The sequence below is a fragment of the Rhinolophus sinicus genome, linkage group LG03 (assembly GCF_036562045.2).
Source record: "Rhinolophus sinicus isolate RSC01 linkage group LG03, ASM3656204v1, whole genome shotgun sequence".
Lineage (NCBI taxonomy): Eukaryota > Metazoa > Chordata > Mammalia > Chiroptera > Rhinolophidae > Rhinolophus > Rhinolophus sinicus.
This window is the reverse complement of record NC_133753.1, coordinates 116,893,652-116,907,306: the sequence shown is the minus strand read 5'-3', so window position 1 is coordinate 116,907,306 and position 13,655 is coordinate 116,893,652. Positions and strand designations below refer to the sequence as shown.

At 36.9% G+C, this 13,655-nt stretch overlaps 1 pseudogene; it reads left to right on the top strand.

The window, feature by feature from the left end:
- The first annotated feature begins 1,341 nt into the window (after positions 1-1,341).
- On the top strand, positions 1,342-10,401 carry LOC109445559 (vesicle-associated membrane protein-associated protein B/C; annotated as a pseudogene).
- Positions 10,402-13,655: the final 3,254 nt, after the last annotated feature.

Below are 13,655 nucleotides of genomic sequence, written 5' to 3'. Positions count from 1 at the left end.
TACATATTTCTGATTGTAAAAATATTTTTTGTAAAATATTAGCATGCATGTATTCATTAATGTGGTAGTTTAAAATCAACAAACAGAAATTAATCATATATGTATTTACCAATTAAACATGAATGCTTTTTAAAATCCTTCAAAATATCAACTACAAAGCAATAAAAATCAGAAAAAATGTTCAAGAATTATATAAATGAAAATATAATATTTTATTTCAAAACCAAAGAAAACCTGAATAATTGAGTACTCCTTTGTTCCTGGATAGGTAGGCTTCATTGTCAAAGAAATTAATACTTTCTTAAATTAATCTATAAATTTTATATAACTCCAATGAGATAATTGTTTAAAATTCAGTGAATTCAAAATTCCATCTGAAAATAGTAAAAAAAAAAAAGATAAAAGAGAACACTTGGAACTTATTGGAACACATGGAACTTTTTTAAAAAGAAGAATAAGATGGAAGGACACATACTCTCACATATTAAAAACATTATCAAATTACAATAAGAACAACAAGATGGTAATATGTGAAAAATGGGTGTTTGCTGGAGCATAAAAAAAGTCCAGAGTGGATGTCATTTGTGGTGCATGATAAATTTGGCATCTGAAATCAGTGAGGAACCTTTAATAAACATTTATGTTTTTCTCTCATACATTTAATCCCAGGTAAATTATACATATGATTATAACAATTTACAAAATGAATATAAAGAACATATTGGAAATATTTATCTGATCAATGTTGGAAAATAACTTTCTAATCATAAAAGCAAGAGTAGTCTATGATTCTACTTAGAATGTGGAAGCTGACAAGAGAGGGTCCCTCCCCCACTAACAAGAAAAAGACAGATAATTTAAATACATAATTTCATAAAGCCAATCAATGAACTGAGTCACAAGACAATCAATTGAATTTGAAAGGATGACTGGACTTTCAGAGGAAAGACAGGACACAAGAGAAGTTTTTGCCTTTTGGAGAACACAGAGGAAGAGGTGGCAGTCATAAAAGGCAATATGATTTATTTCACTGTAGGGAATGGGCATAAAAATGCAATTTAATAAGTGGTATTAATGTATGCAAGTTTCCATAAGAAAACAGTTAAATGCCCAGGAAATTAGAATTCACAAAGGATATGAGATTTTTAAAGGTCAGGATTCAGTTATAGAGAACAAAATACAGTCTGGCTAGTTTAAATAGAAAGAGTCTTGATACTGTATACTTAAGTCATGTGCTAAATCTTTAGGAGAGGTGAAGAAACAAGTGGGCCTTTTAGAAATGGCCCCCAAAGCCATACTCCAGGTCTGAGCCACTGGACAACTGCATCTCCTTCCATGATCATGAATCTGCCTAACTGGAAAGTTTCACCAGTAGCTCCTGGAACTCAAACAGTTCAGCACGCTGCAGGCAAGAAGCAGGAATTGACTATTATAGCAGTGAGCATCATCCACACCAGTAAATGTAATACCCATACCTGTGACAGCCATGAAGCCAATAAGTATACATTGCAACTGCTGCTAATATTATCCCAGGAAAAAGAATTCCACCCAGATCTTATTTGCCAGTGAAAATCGAAAAAGGAAGTTAAATCTTTGTCTCCCTTCTGACATCCAAATTTGGAGTCCATCTGATAGATAGATCCCAGCTCCCTTCTAGCCACATTGCTGGCTGCAATGGGGTTTAGAAAATGTGGCTTTTAGCTTGCCAGTCTCTGGGGAGGAGGCTTTTCCATTACAAGGAGCATGGGGTGGTTGGTTAGCATCTTTTCACCATAGACACTATCATAATGTTTGCACTGGGCCTTAAAGAACAGATTGGAATGTTCCAGGAGGGGAAACTGGAAGGAGATTTTAGGTAAAGGAAGAAAAAGTTTGCAACAGTAAAGAAGGAAACTAAAAAAAAAAAAAAAAAAATTAGAGTTGATTCTCAAGAAGCATAAACAGATTGGGTGACTGAAAATGTTCTGGTGGGTGGGGAATGAAAAGTTTTTGAGTACCATTTTGTCTCATCCAGCACAACACAGGCAGTGAGGGAACAAGAAGGGGGCGGTGTTAGGTTAAGTTTAAGAAAGAAAGAAAGAGACTTAATGCTGTTAAATCACAGAGGGCCAAGGGTCTCACAGTCTTTGAAGGACTGGAGCCCAGAATCGGGCCGACTGGTGGCTTTTATTGATCATACAAGGAAGTAACATTGTTTTTTCCACTGTCTGTGAGTCTCATACATCATATAAGAAAAACGGTTCAAACCAATCACCCTTGCCTGCAAATGGCTGGAACAGAAAGTCCCATGATGTCTTAACAATAATGGTATGTTCCTCCTTAGGGACAGGTTTTTCGTATGGAAACTTAATTATAGGGTAAAGAAGGAGAGCTGATGTTATCGTCTCATTGACTCATTTCCCTAGCAGGTTATGGGAAGGAGTTTAGCCACATAGGCAGAAGCTCTCCTTAGCTGGGGGAAGGCGGGGGCTGTCCCCTCCCTCCTCTATTGACCCTGTGAATTCTCCTGGTGGTCCCCACAGGGTTCCGCCTGGTTTGGGTTGTTTCTCACACAGAAATGTTACCCGTCATTGGCTGGCAAACCATCTTTTGGGGACCAGGCAGAGAGACCTGAGGTGCAAGCACGCGGATGAAACAAAGTCCCAGAAAGGCACAGTCTCACAGACTCTTCTTTCCTTTGGGAAAGGCACGAGGGGACAGTCAGCTAGGCTGCTGTGTGACGACACCATTTTATAGTAACTGGGTTTTGCTTTAGGAGAAATGGGGATCTTATAGAAGTCTTTAAAACAAACAAAAAGTGCTGAATCTTACTTTAAAAAGAAAATTCATGCAGTACTAAAGATCAAAGAATTTTAGTGGTTTTTAATGTTCTTCCTACAAGGATCTTGATGTACTCATGCATATTTGAGCTCCCCAGCATGAAATCCAGGCTTTGTGGAGAAAGAATGTCAATCATATGTTTGTACTTGGCCAGAATGTCATACAACATAGTTATAATTTTAAAAACATCATCAACAACAATAAAAGCCTAAAAACTGAATGTAGGTTTACCCAATATAGTGTGTGTGTGTGTGTGTGTGTGTGTGTGTGTGTGCACAATCTGTATTAAATGAGCTCAGAAAAACAGAATCATAAACCAGTTAGAAAAATTCCTTAGGAAAACAAATTTGGGGGTTATTGAGTTAAACATATTCTCATGGTTTACTGAAAAATGCTCAGATTTTATAAACTAATGTGCAATTTGAATCTTCATGTCGATGACATTATGCATTGTTTTTCACAATTATTTGACAAGAGAAGTATACTTTCTTACAGCATTTGGGAGGATTAGTGTTTCATGGAACAGATTTTAGATATACTGACTTAAAGTCAAGGAATTTCTCAATTATTTCCAGACTCCTTGGGAAATAATATGTTTGAATAATTTGGGTTAAGTCATCATTTAGTTTATCTTTGGATATTTGTATTCATTTTTAATGTGCTTCCCTTGAGCATTTACAAAACTAGGCAGTTCTTAATTTAACTTGGCAGCTGGGACAGAAAGATAGCATGCACAAATAAGTTTATAGATTATTTTTAAAAACATCTTTTATCCATTTTCTTTACACCTCCCCACATAATAAACATCTTTTTCTAAGAAATGAAAATCTTGTAAAATTTGCAGTGTTTATTCTCTTTTCTTATGCTTACCTACTAGGATTTAAAAAAAAAAAAAAGTGCTGTAAATGGCTGAGAACTAGGAAATTGGACAAATGGAACAAAAACTTTCAAAACCCATAGGTGGAATTTGATCCTAATTATTTTGAATTATTAAGAATACTAATTTAAATATATATGGAAATGAGGTAGAGTTGATATTTCAGCAAATGTCAAAACAAAAATTGCTAACATGAAGTTGAGAAAGATAAACAAGTAAGGAAGACATTATTCAAGCTTATTGCAATAGGGTGAAGCGGCCAGAATTCAACCTGAGCTAAACTTTACCTGAAACATAATGCTGCAGATCTTTTAAGAGCGAGGTTGGGAAGCTCATAGGGCATTCTTTTTGATAACTGGCTTTACTAGAGGAAAAATAAACGTTATCTTATTTTCATCATAGGAGGTAGTTTTACAACTTGGAGCCAAGTCATTCTGACAAAGTTAGGCTCCTGTCTTCCCACAGAAACTGAGGGGTTCTGTCTTCCCTGATGATTACATTTCAAAGAGATGACTCCTAGGTCCTTGAGAAAGACATTGGCAGGTTGTAAAACTTACAAAGGAAGCCTTTAAAAAGATTTACATCTAAAGAGGCAGTGAAAGGATTTACAACTAAATGCTTTCTAAAGTAAATGTTCGAAGAAAAAAGGAGGTCAAGGCTCTGTAATCAGGAAGAAGCCTGTCTAAAGTTTCATCAAGCTGAGGGGAAGATTAGGCACAAAATATAACCAGAGATGTTGAGTGTGAAATTTTCTGGACATTTTCACAATATTAGGTTTTAAACATACACATCACCAGATACACAGATCAGTAGAAGAATATCTCTTCTTAGGGACTGGACAAAACCAATACTTTTACTCTGTCTCTGTTTCCAAAGGAGTCTGTTCACTAAAAAGGCGAGCAGCAAGGGACATGCTTTTATGCCTCTCCTTTGAAATTGCTCTCTGAAAAAAATTTTTTTTAAATGTAAGAGCCATCATCATCCTAAAATTCCTACTGCAAAGGAAAAATAGCTACACACTAATACGTAACACTTAATTTCAAGTTATGTGATTGTTCACAGTAGAAAATATATATAAAATGGATTTTTTCCCTTTCTATTATTTACTCTGGTTTCCTAATTTCCCCATGCCTAATTAGCCAATACTTACAAATGAGGGCACATTTCATAGTTTGTCATATCTCCTTTATTGGTACTTCCTAGCATAAATACTTTTGGAAATGTCAGGGTTATCTCATATGAGCATATGTCTGGTCAACCATCTTTTCACTTTTTTTACACAACTTCTGCCATTGAGTTTACTTTTCCACCTAGGCTGTGTTTCACTGCACCCTTAAGGCTGTTCAACTGCTGGATGCAGGTACTATTTTACGTAGGTGCTGTGGTCTTAACCAGGACTATTAAAAATTCACTGATGTTCTCAAGACGATGTTTGTGATTAACTGGTACTTCTGATTTTCTTCTTTTTGCATAAAGTTATTTTATGCCACATGTACTCTCGCATATAACAGAGTGTTGAGTTAACATTTTCCCATATTTATGAGTGGTTCTTCTCAATAGGACTCACAGGGAAGTCTGTGATGGAAGGAATATTATATTGATTGCACGGATATTATATTGATTGCACTTCTTAGCATTCTTCTCCACTCTTGAGGCTTTAGGAGTGTGTTATGCTTGTCACATCCGGTTCCCTCTTCTTTCAGGAGGAGCTCTTTCCAAGAATCTCATTAGATACTTATGCACACAGATTTCTGGCTGAACAACCCCACACATTTTCTTGACTATACTCAGACACATTTAATCTCCAGGTTAGGTTTAATCTGGGATCTATAATATTTGATTTTTGGAGTATAGATTATTTTGCTTGCTCGTTTTTTTTTTCTCTTAAATTCCATTAATTCAAGTGTGTCCAATTACAGTCCCCAAAATGTAATCATTTTAAGTAGGCATGTAAGTTTCAGTTCTACTTTACATAAATATTACACACAATTTTCAGAAATATTTAGAACATTGGTATATTTTACAAGTTACAACAAAGTCATGGCCCACGTACTACTCACCTGCATTTGCAAACTGCTGTTTTGCTATTTCTTTCAAGAAAATGCTATCTTTTGTCAGTCTAGGCACTTAGTTACACTAGTGAACAAAATAGACTACAATTCTTGTCCCCATGAAGAATATCATATGAAAAAAAATAAAAGATTAAGAATTTGTCTTCCACATATGAGTATGTGCCAAATATTCTCTATTGTTTCTTTTGGACTTATCATGTTCGTAAATGTTTTTATGAACACAATAAAATTTTTATTTCCTTATAATTAACTGTGACAGCCTCTTTACTTAAATGTTGGTTCTTTTCACAGAAACTGTCACTTAATCTTTGAAAAAAAAAAAAATCTGTTTTTCCTAAATAGAAATTCATGGTAAGGAGACAAGACAGTGAAAAAGATTTCAAATGTAAGAATCCATGCTCCACCACGAAAAAAACTGTGTACTTGATTACTGTGACTCTGTTTCCTCATCTGTAAAATGCAGCTAGTCATAACTTCTTGAAAGGGTTGTTGCAAGAATCAAGGAGCATAATAATTATGATCATGGCTGCTAATATGCCTGGGACTTAGGACTTAATGACATTGATTGTATTTCCTTGTTACTCTGACTCTCAAAAATTAAGTCTGGCTATTTGTGAATCAAAATTGAGTCAAACTTAAGAAAACTAGTAAAATTTAAATAAAAATGGCCCTACCAAATTTAAACCCTGTCTTTTCTAACCCCCTTCATACTTAAATTTTGAACAAAACACAGATCACCTTATGTCTTGTGTTACATTTATTACCTTCTTATCTCATGGCTCCTACTATAGTATGAAATCCTTGATGGTCATAAATATATCAGAATCATCTCTATGTTCTAAAGAGTGCCCTCGGAAAGGGGTTTGCCCAAAGTACATTCTAAAGAAGCAATTTCTGTATTTTTAATTTGTGGATGTAGCCCTCTAAGTTTACATAGTTTTGCCCCGGTAATATACTGTTAAAACAATAAGAGTATGCCCTTTTTTACAGTTTATCTGAAATAATTGATGACATTCACCTTTAAAAGATATTCTCAAGTTCTGTTTTCTACAATTTAGCTTTTAATTTTCAATATTTCCAAATGCACACAAACATAAATCTCATTTCTTTCTGTATACCCAGGAGTCTCTTAAATATATTGCTTCTGTTGTAAGGGACAACCAAGATAAATTATATTACATTATTATGCATGACAGAGCAACAGAGCACCGTTGGGCCCAATTCATTCAACTTCTACATGTCTTTTATGAGCTTTCCCACATAGAAGCAGGAGATTTAAATACTCAGAAAGAGTTATGTATCCCAACTATATAAATTCTCTTTTTTTAAGTGGAACACCGTCTTTGCCACATACAGCCTCATCAACCATGTGTCTCAGGGGTAAATAAATCATCAAGGAAATCAAGTTGTAAAGATTTTCACTTCACTAAGTAATAGCACTCATAGGGAAGAAATTCTAAAAAGTTTCCAAATATGCCAGATGCATATGAGAACATTTAGGAGAAATCACAACCAGTGACTCCCTTAAGCCTCATTTTACTTCAGGTTAGCCAAACAGAAACCTTTCTCTGAAAAACAGGCAGTCAGATCAGAAAGCTGTGAGTAGTTGGATGCTATTCTCACCCTCCTTCTGACTTAGGTCATTTCAGCAAGTTCTTTAATGATTCTATGCTCTTTTTATCCCTTCCAGAAAGCCAGGATTGAAAATTGGGTGTCTTCCATTAAACAGACAGAAAAACAGTGAAGAAGGAAGTAGGTTTCAGTTTCCTGTGAAAAAAGTCAATGACTGATAATAACATGAACAGTATGTAAATTTAGACCTCTTGGGCTGCCATCTAAAAGACTGAGGAATGCAATACTTTGGACACAAGAGTCTGAAAACACAGTAGGAAAGGTATGATTACTAAAACTGGCATAATTGATTGTCTTCAAGTTTTTATTAATTTGATTCCTTTTCATAAATTGACCACACCTATCCTGCCTTCCAGCAATGGCAAGAACAACAAGGGTTTAGGGGAAATTATTGTTTAAAGAAAAGGATAATGGATGGTTTACAATAATTAGATTTGTTAGTCTGATCGTGATGTTTCACCACAACTGAGCCTTATACCAGGGTATAAGAAAGAGAGAAGAAAGTATTTTTCAGTTTAGAGAAAACTGGGAACCAGGGCACACAGGCTATGATGTCAGTGCTGAGAAAGTTCTCTTGCTTGAGACACTGCTGCACTTTCAAGAAAGCCACAAAAACATGATTGAGAATTAGGAAAAGTAACTAATATTTATATATTGACCTCATCTTGTTCTTTAATTCTGGTTACCTATGAGGCAGGTCTCATTGTTACTCTAATTTTGCAGATGAGGAGATGGAGACTCAGAAAAGTTAAAAGAAATTGTCAAAGTTCAATACCAATTATTTTTATATTTAAAACTTGGTTCTCTTAATAGCACAGTCCAAGTTCTTCCTCACTGTCCAGTAGCATTGCTTTTTTAAAAGTCACAGAGTACATAAAGATACAGCTCTAAGTGAATAGTTGTTTAGAAAATATAAAATGCATACTAAAAGTAGTGATTGGCTCTTTTGTGAAAGGATGAGACAGTCTATCCAAATTCAACATAATATCAAAGATGCATATTTTAAAAATGAACTGATGGAAAAGTAGAGAAACCCCTCACCCTTGACCCCTGCAACTTGTAGGCAGATACCTGCCTGCACCCAATGTGGGGACAGAGCCCCAGAGAGTAGTTTACAGGCTCTTGGCCTCACGTGGAGGGGTACTGGCTCGGGTGGTGGATGGCCTTCGGCTGTGGCTGATTGGCCGTCGGCTGTGGCTGGTTAGCCGATTGGCCGCTGGTATAACTGCTGTGGCTACGAAGGATTGCCGAGGATTGCCGAGGAGCCGAGCAGAGCCGAAGAGAGCGGAAGAGGAGGGCCGAAGACAGAGGAACAGAGGAGAGAGTGGAGGAGAGTCGTTGTCGGTCGGTTGGCAGAAAAGCAGACGGCAGGTTGGCGTCCGGTGGGCCCAGACTCCAGTGAGACTGTGGTGGTATGACTCCCCTACCTATGGCTCCATGGGTGTTCCTTTTCGGCCTCACCATATCCAGCGTTCTTGTGTGGGGAGCGGGAGCAGAGACCCTGCAGGCCGCCCCGCCTGAAAGATGGCGCTGCGAGAAGGCCTCCGTGCATGACAACCCCTCAGTGACTACTGGCAGCTCCCTGCCCCCTTTTCTGAATTTAAAGGGGGCACAGCATTATTGCCTCCCCCGCGGGTGACCGCTCAGAGGTCCCTGCCAGAGGTGCCCAGCTGCTGAGAAACAGGGCAAAGGCAGAGCAAGTCCTGAGCCTCACGCTGCAGCACCAGATCAAATTCTGAGGTCCATTCACTGACATTGTCACCACCAGCCTGAAGCTCGGCAACCCAACAGACCCAAATGTGCGTTTTCAAGTGAAGATCGGGACGCAATGTGGGTACTGTGTTAGGCCCAACCGTGGGATCAGTGATGCAGGGCCAGCAATGAACATATCTGTGATGTTACAGCCCTTTCATTATCCCGGTAAGAAAAGTAAACACAATGTTTATGGTTCAGTCTATGTTTGCTCCAATCGACACTTCTGATACTGAAGCGATATGAAAGGAGGCAAAACTGGAAAACCTTATGGATTCAAAACTTAGATGTGTGTTGGAATCGCTAGCAGAAATGATGAACCACATGATGTAGAAATAAATAAAAGTATATCCACAACTGTGTCGGAGACAGAAACACCAATGGTGTCTAAATCTCTTGAGTTCTTCTTTGGATGACACTGAAATTAAGGTTATGAAACAAGGTAAGAGGCTGCAAGGTGAAGTTCAGAGGCTACTGGAGGAGAACAAACAATTCAAGGAAGAAGATGGACTTGGGATGAAGAAGACAGAGCAGAGCAACAGCTGTTCCTGCCTTAGCCATGGCTGGGGGGAGGGCCTCAGCACGTGGCTACCGCGCTGCAGGGTTTGTTCTTCTGGACGGTCGGTTTAATCTTAGGGAAGGAAGATCTCATTGCAGAGGCAGTGTGCGAAGGATGGTCAATTGGATTGTTGGATCCTCCATAAAAATTAAAACCCCATATAATGGGATTTAAATTATCATAACCCTGTATAAAAAGAAATTGATATACGATGCTATCTCGCAGGTCTTACCTTTAAATTACCTGTCCCTGTGTATGTGAGTGCTCGGACACACACACAGACACACACAAATAAACTATCTTTTGGAAAGTTAATAGTGAATATTTACTAAATGATTGGGGGCAAAGAATAGTCTTTATTAATAACAAGGGAAACCTTGATTAAATAATGGCATGTTGTATCATTTTCAGCATGTGTAACCTTGGTACATGATGTCAGAAAATCCTCTCTTAAAACCCGACACTGTTCCCCGCGGGTTGGTGCGGGCCGCCAGGAGCCAGCACAGTGGGGAGTGCTGTTACTGCCACATAGTAACCCCCCACAATTCTCACTCACTCCTCGGGATTGTGTTCCATGTGCTGCCCTGGACATCAGTTCCTTGGGACTGAAGAACAGTCAGAAGTGGAAACAAATTGTGCTGTGGCAGCATCAGATGTGCTCTCAAGAGTGGGAGGTGCATGTTGACTGATTGACCCAACACTTTGGAAATTAAAATCAATTCTTTGTTCTCTTAAAGGGACCAAGCTAAATTACTGTTGGTTCATGTATTGAGATTGAACTCTTATTCAGAGATGTTTAATGCATATTTAACTTATTTAATGCACTTTATCTCATGTTTTCTTATTATCATGAGATTAGAATTAATGCTGTGGCCTAAAAATCACCTGTGCTACCTAATATAGGTGGGTGAAACTGGCATTGCTGCTGGAGAGCTTTGGGCTCCTCTTTGGAGGTTCTGGGCTCTACATATATATGTAGGTATGGCTTCCTTGATAGATGTTGGAGAACAGTGGCCAGGAAGTATTTTTCTGTGTAAATAAACAACTTTGACAGAGAGGGAGGTTTTAGTGTGACAGCAAACTCTGTGTTACCCTTTTTAATGGAGAAGAATAGCCGATCTTCCATATTGTTCTTTCACTGCCTGTCCCTCAACCACCACTCAGATTTCCAGCACATATGCCTCTGGTCTGGTCCTGAACTTTCCTGCATAGCCCTAGCTTTGGATCAGGGTGAGTGAGTCAGGCAGCAGAGTAATTAGGAGAGAGGGAACCAAATAGGTGGGGGTGGGGAGGGAATGCTAGAGGGTGTCTTCAGATAATCTATCAAGTAGTAATTGAGAGTTTGTGAAGTAATTTTAAGCCATAAAAGACTAATCCAATTCTGTTTGACTATGTAGCATCTTAAAAATAAAAAAATAAAATAAAATAAAGCCCTAAAATTCAGAGTTAAAAAAAAGTAAAGAAATAGATGTACAAAAAATGCCTTGGGTATTATTGAAATAGTCCATTTAATTGGGTTCTTAGTCTTCTAAAAGCTAAACTGAACACTTTAGTTGCATTAAAAGAAAATATGCAAGCTTACACATAGAGAAGTATTTCTTCCTAATATTAAATTACTAGAGTATTTTTTGGCTGTTTTATTCTTTATAGAGAGGACATTGGGAGTATAATAAAAAATGGCATCTACTATAATTGTGCTGAAAGATATAGTATTAAAATCCGTATTTACTTTTTCGCCTAGATGTAAAAATAAAGAGTCCAAGATACAAATCAGGGAAGCCAGTTCTTGGGAAGTTAAGATTACATGACCTCATCTTATTTCTTTATATCATCTATTTTCACACTTCCTAAAATGTGCTATAGGAAAGCCAATTTAGCAGGATGATAATAGGGGTGATTGGTTTAAAAAGCATCCCAAGATAAATAAGCTTGGAAATTCTGGGTCAAATTAAACAGTTTTATTTACTTCAGAGTGATGAGATCTTTAGTTGTGATAGTAGATACTCAAATTTTCTGGAGGTAATTCTGATGTTCAGCATTTCCCACAATCATGTGACCACACAACATTTATCATGGAGCATCTTTTGGGAATCTACTTTGGAAAGTAAAGATCTAATTTAATACTGTGGTAGAACATACGTAATCTAGAGAATTAGCCACACATCCATGATAATTTTTCTCTAAGTGCTAATTACCACAGAGTCATGGCTGTGGCCCAAATATCCATACTCTGCGTTGTTAATTAAGTTGTGTTATAGATTCTTTAGTTACCAGATAAATGTCATGCTTTGAAAAATAGAAATAAATGCACTTGCTTTATCATCTTACCACTTTATTTCCTCAAGATCCAGAAAGATAAAGTTGTCAGACCACCAGGCTTTTTAAGTTCCTCTATTTTTTGATCATTGTATTCAGGCATTTTATCAAACACCTGATAGAGACAAAAGAATTCTGAGACATATGACGAAGAAGAGATTATTTTGTTTTGAGAAATTGTAAGGGTAGGATTATTTCTTCTATATCACATACACCAAAATTATTTTGCTAGGTAATGTACTACAGACAAATCCAAATTGGGTAGTTTACAAAAATAAAGATTTATTTCTTCCTCATGTTACTAGTTAGCTACAGGCTGAGTCTTCTGTAGTTCTGTGCTGTGTGTTTCCTAGTCCAGGAGCCAGACTGAAAACAAAGCCTCTATTGTATGTCTCTTGCTTCATTGTGCCATGTATTACTACTGCTCATAGATACGGTTAAAACCAATAACAGAACTAAGCCTGACATCAGTGGGTAAAGAGATGTATCACTTCTATGGGGAAAATTTTAATTGGGGTTGGTTTTTATTCTCATAAGAAGGCACAGTTTTTTTGTTTGTTTGTTTTTCTACATAAAATTACTAATTTTGATGTAGAATATATATATATATATATATATCATAGGAAAGAACAGGATCTGTTGTGTGTCATGCTCAAGAAGGCTTTCACAACTTCTTATTTACACATATTTTTTTCCTTTAATCTATTTCTAGTTAATTATATTGAGTGTTTCAATTGGTTATGAGTTGATTTTTAGGGTCCGTATGTCAATTTTATTCCAACTGTATTGTGATATATAGTGTTATCTTACACATTCTTTTCATACACATTTGAAAGGCCAACTTTTCTTACATTAATTTCTAAAAAAATTTGCATTTTAAAATTTTACCTTAGCATATTTGTTTAATACTTAATAATAGCACACTATTTATCACTAACCTTTTTGCTGCAGGTTTTTATAAATGACTACACAATTTTGTAGTTACTTTTTGTCTTTTCTATATTTTTCATAATCTTGAGTCATTTGCACATTTTTTCTTCCAATAAATTTTAGAATAATCTGGTTGTTATTACAACATCTCAGTATATTTTTTATTACAATTTCAGTAATGTTACAGATTAATTTCAAGAGAAATGATGTTTCATTTGTCCCACGTTTGGTTTGGAATATTTTTCTAGTTATGGAAAATGAGCAAAAGAGTAATATAATAGGCCTAAGATATTATAGACAATATTTTGAAACAATAGATGTTTAATAATATCTTGGACCTTATGGGGCAATGCAAATATGTTGCTCCAATCTCCCATGGGGAGCATAACTTACTGACCCCAGCTGCACACCTCTGCAACCATTTCTGTCTTCACACTGTGGACATACATCCCACAGGCAGCTCCCAGCCAATGACTATGCATGGCAGAGATATTAATCAGACCCATTCCAGCAAGATGTGTACTCCTCCGATGACTAAGGAAGTCTCATTGTACTCGCCAAAAATTTCTTGAAACTTGCTACTGCAGTCCTATTTTTCCTATCCAATTCTCTTTCTTCTCTCACTGCTTCTATAGGTGTCATAACTGCATCATGGTTTGAGGCTCTCTCCTGCTCCCACCCCCAACAAAATTCTTGC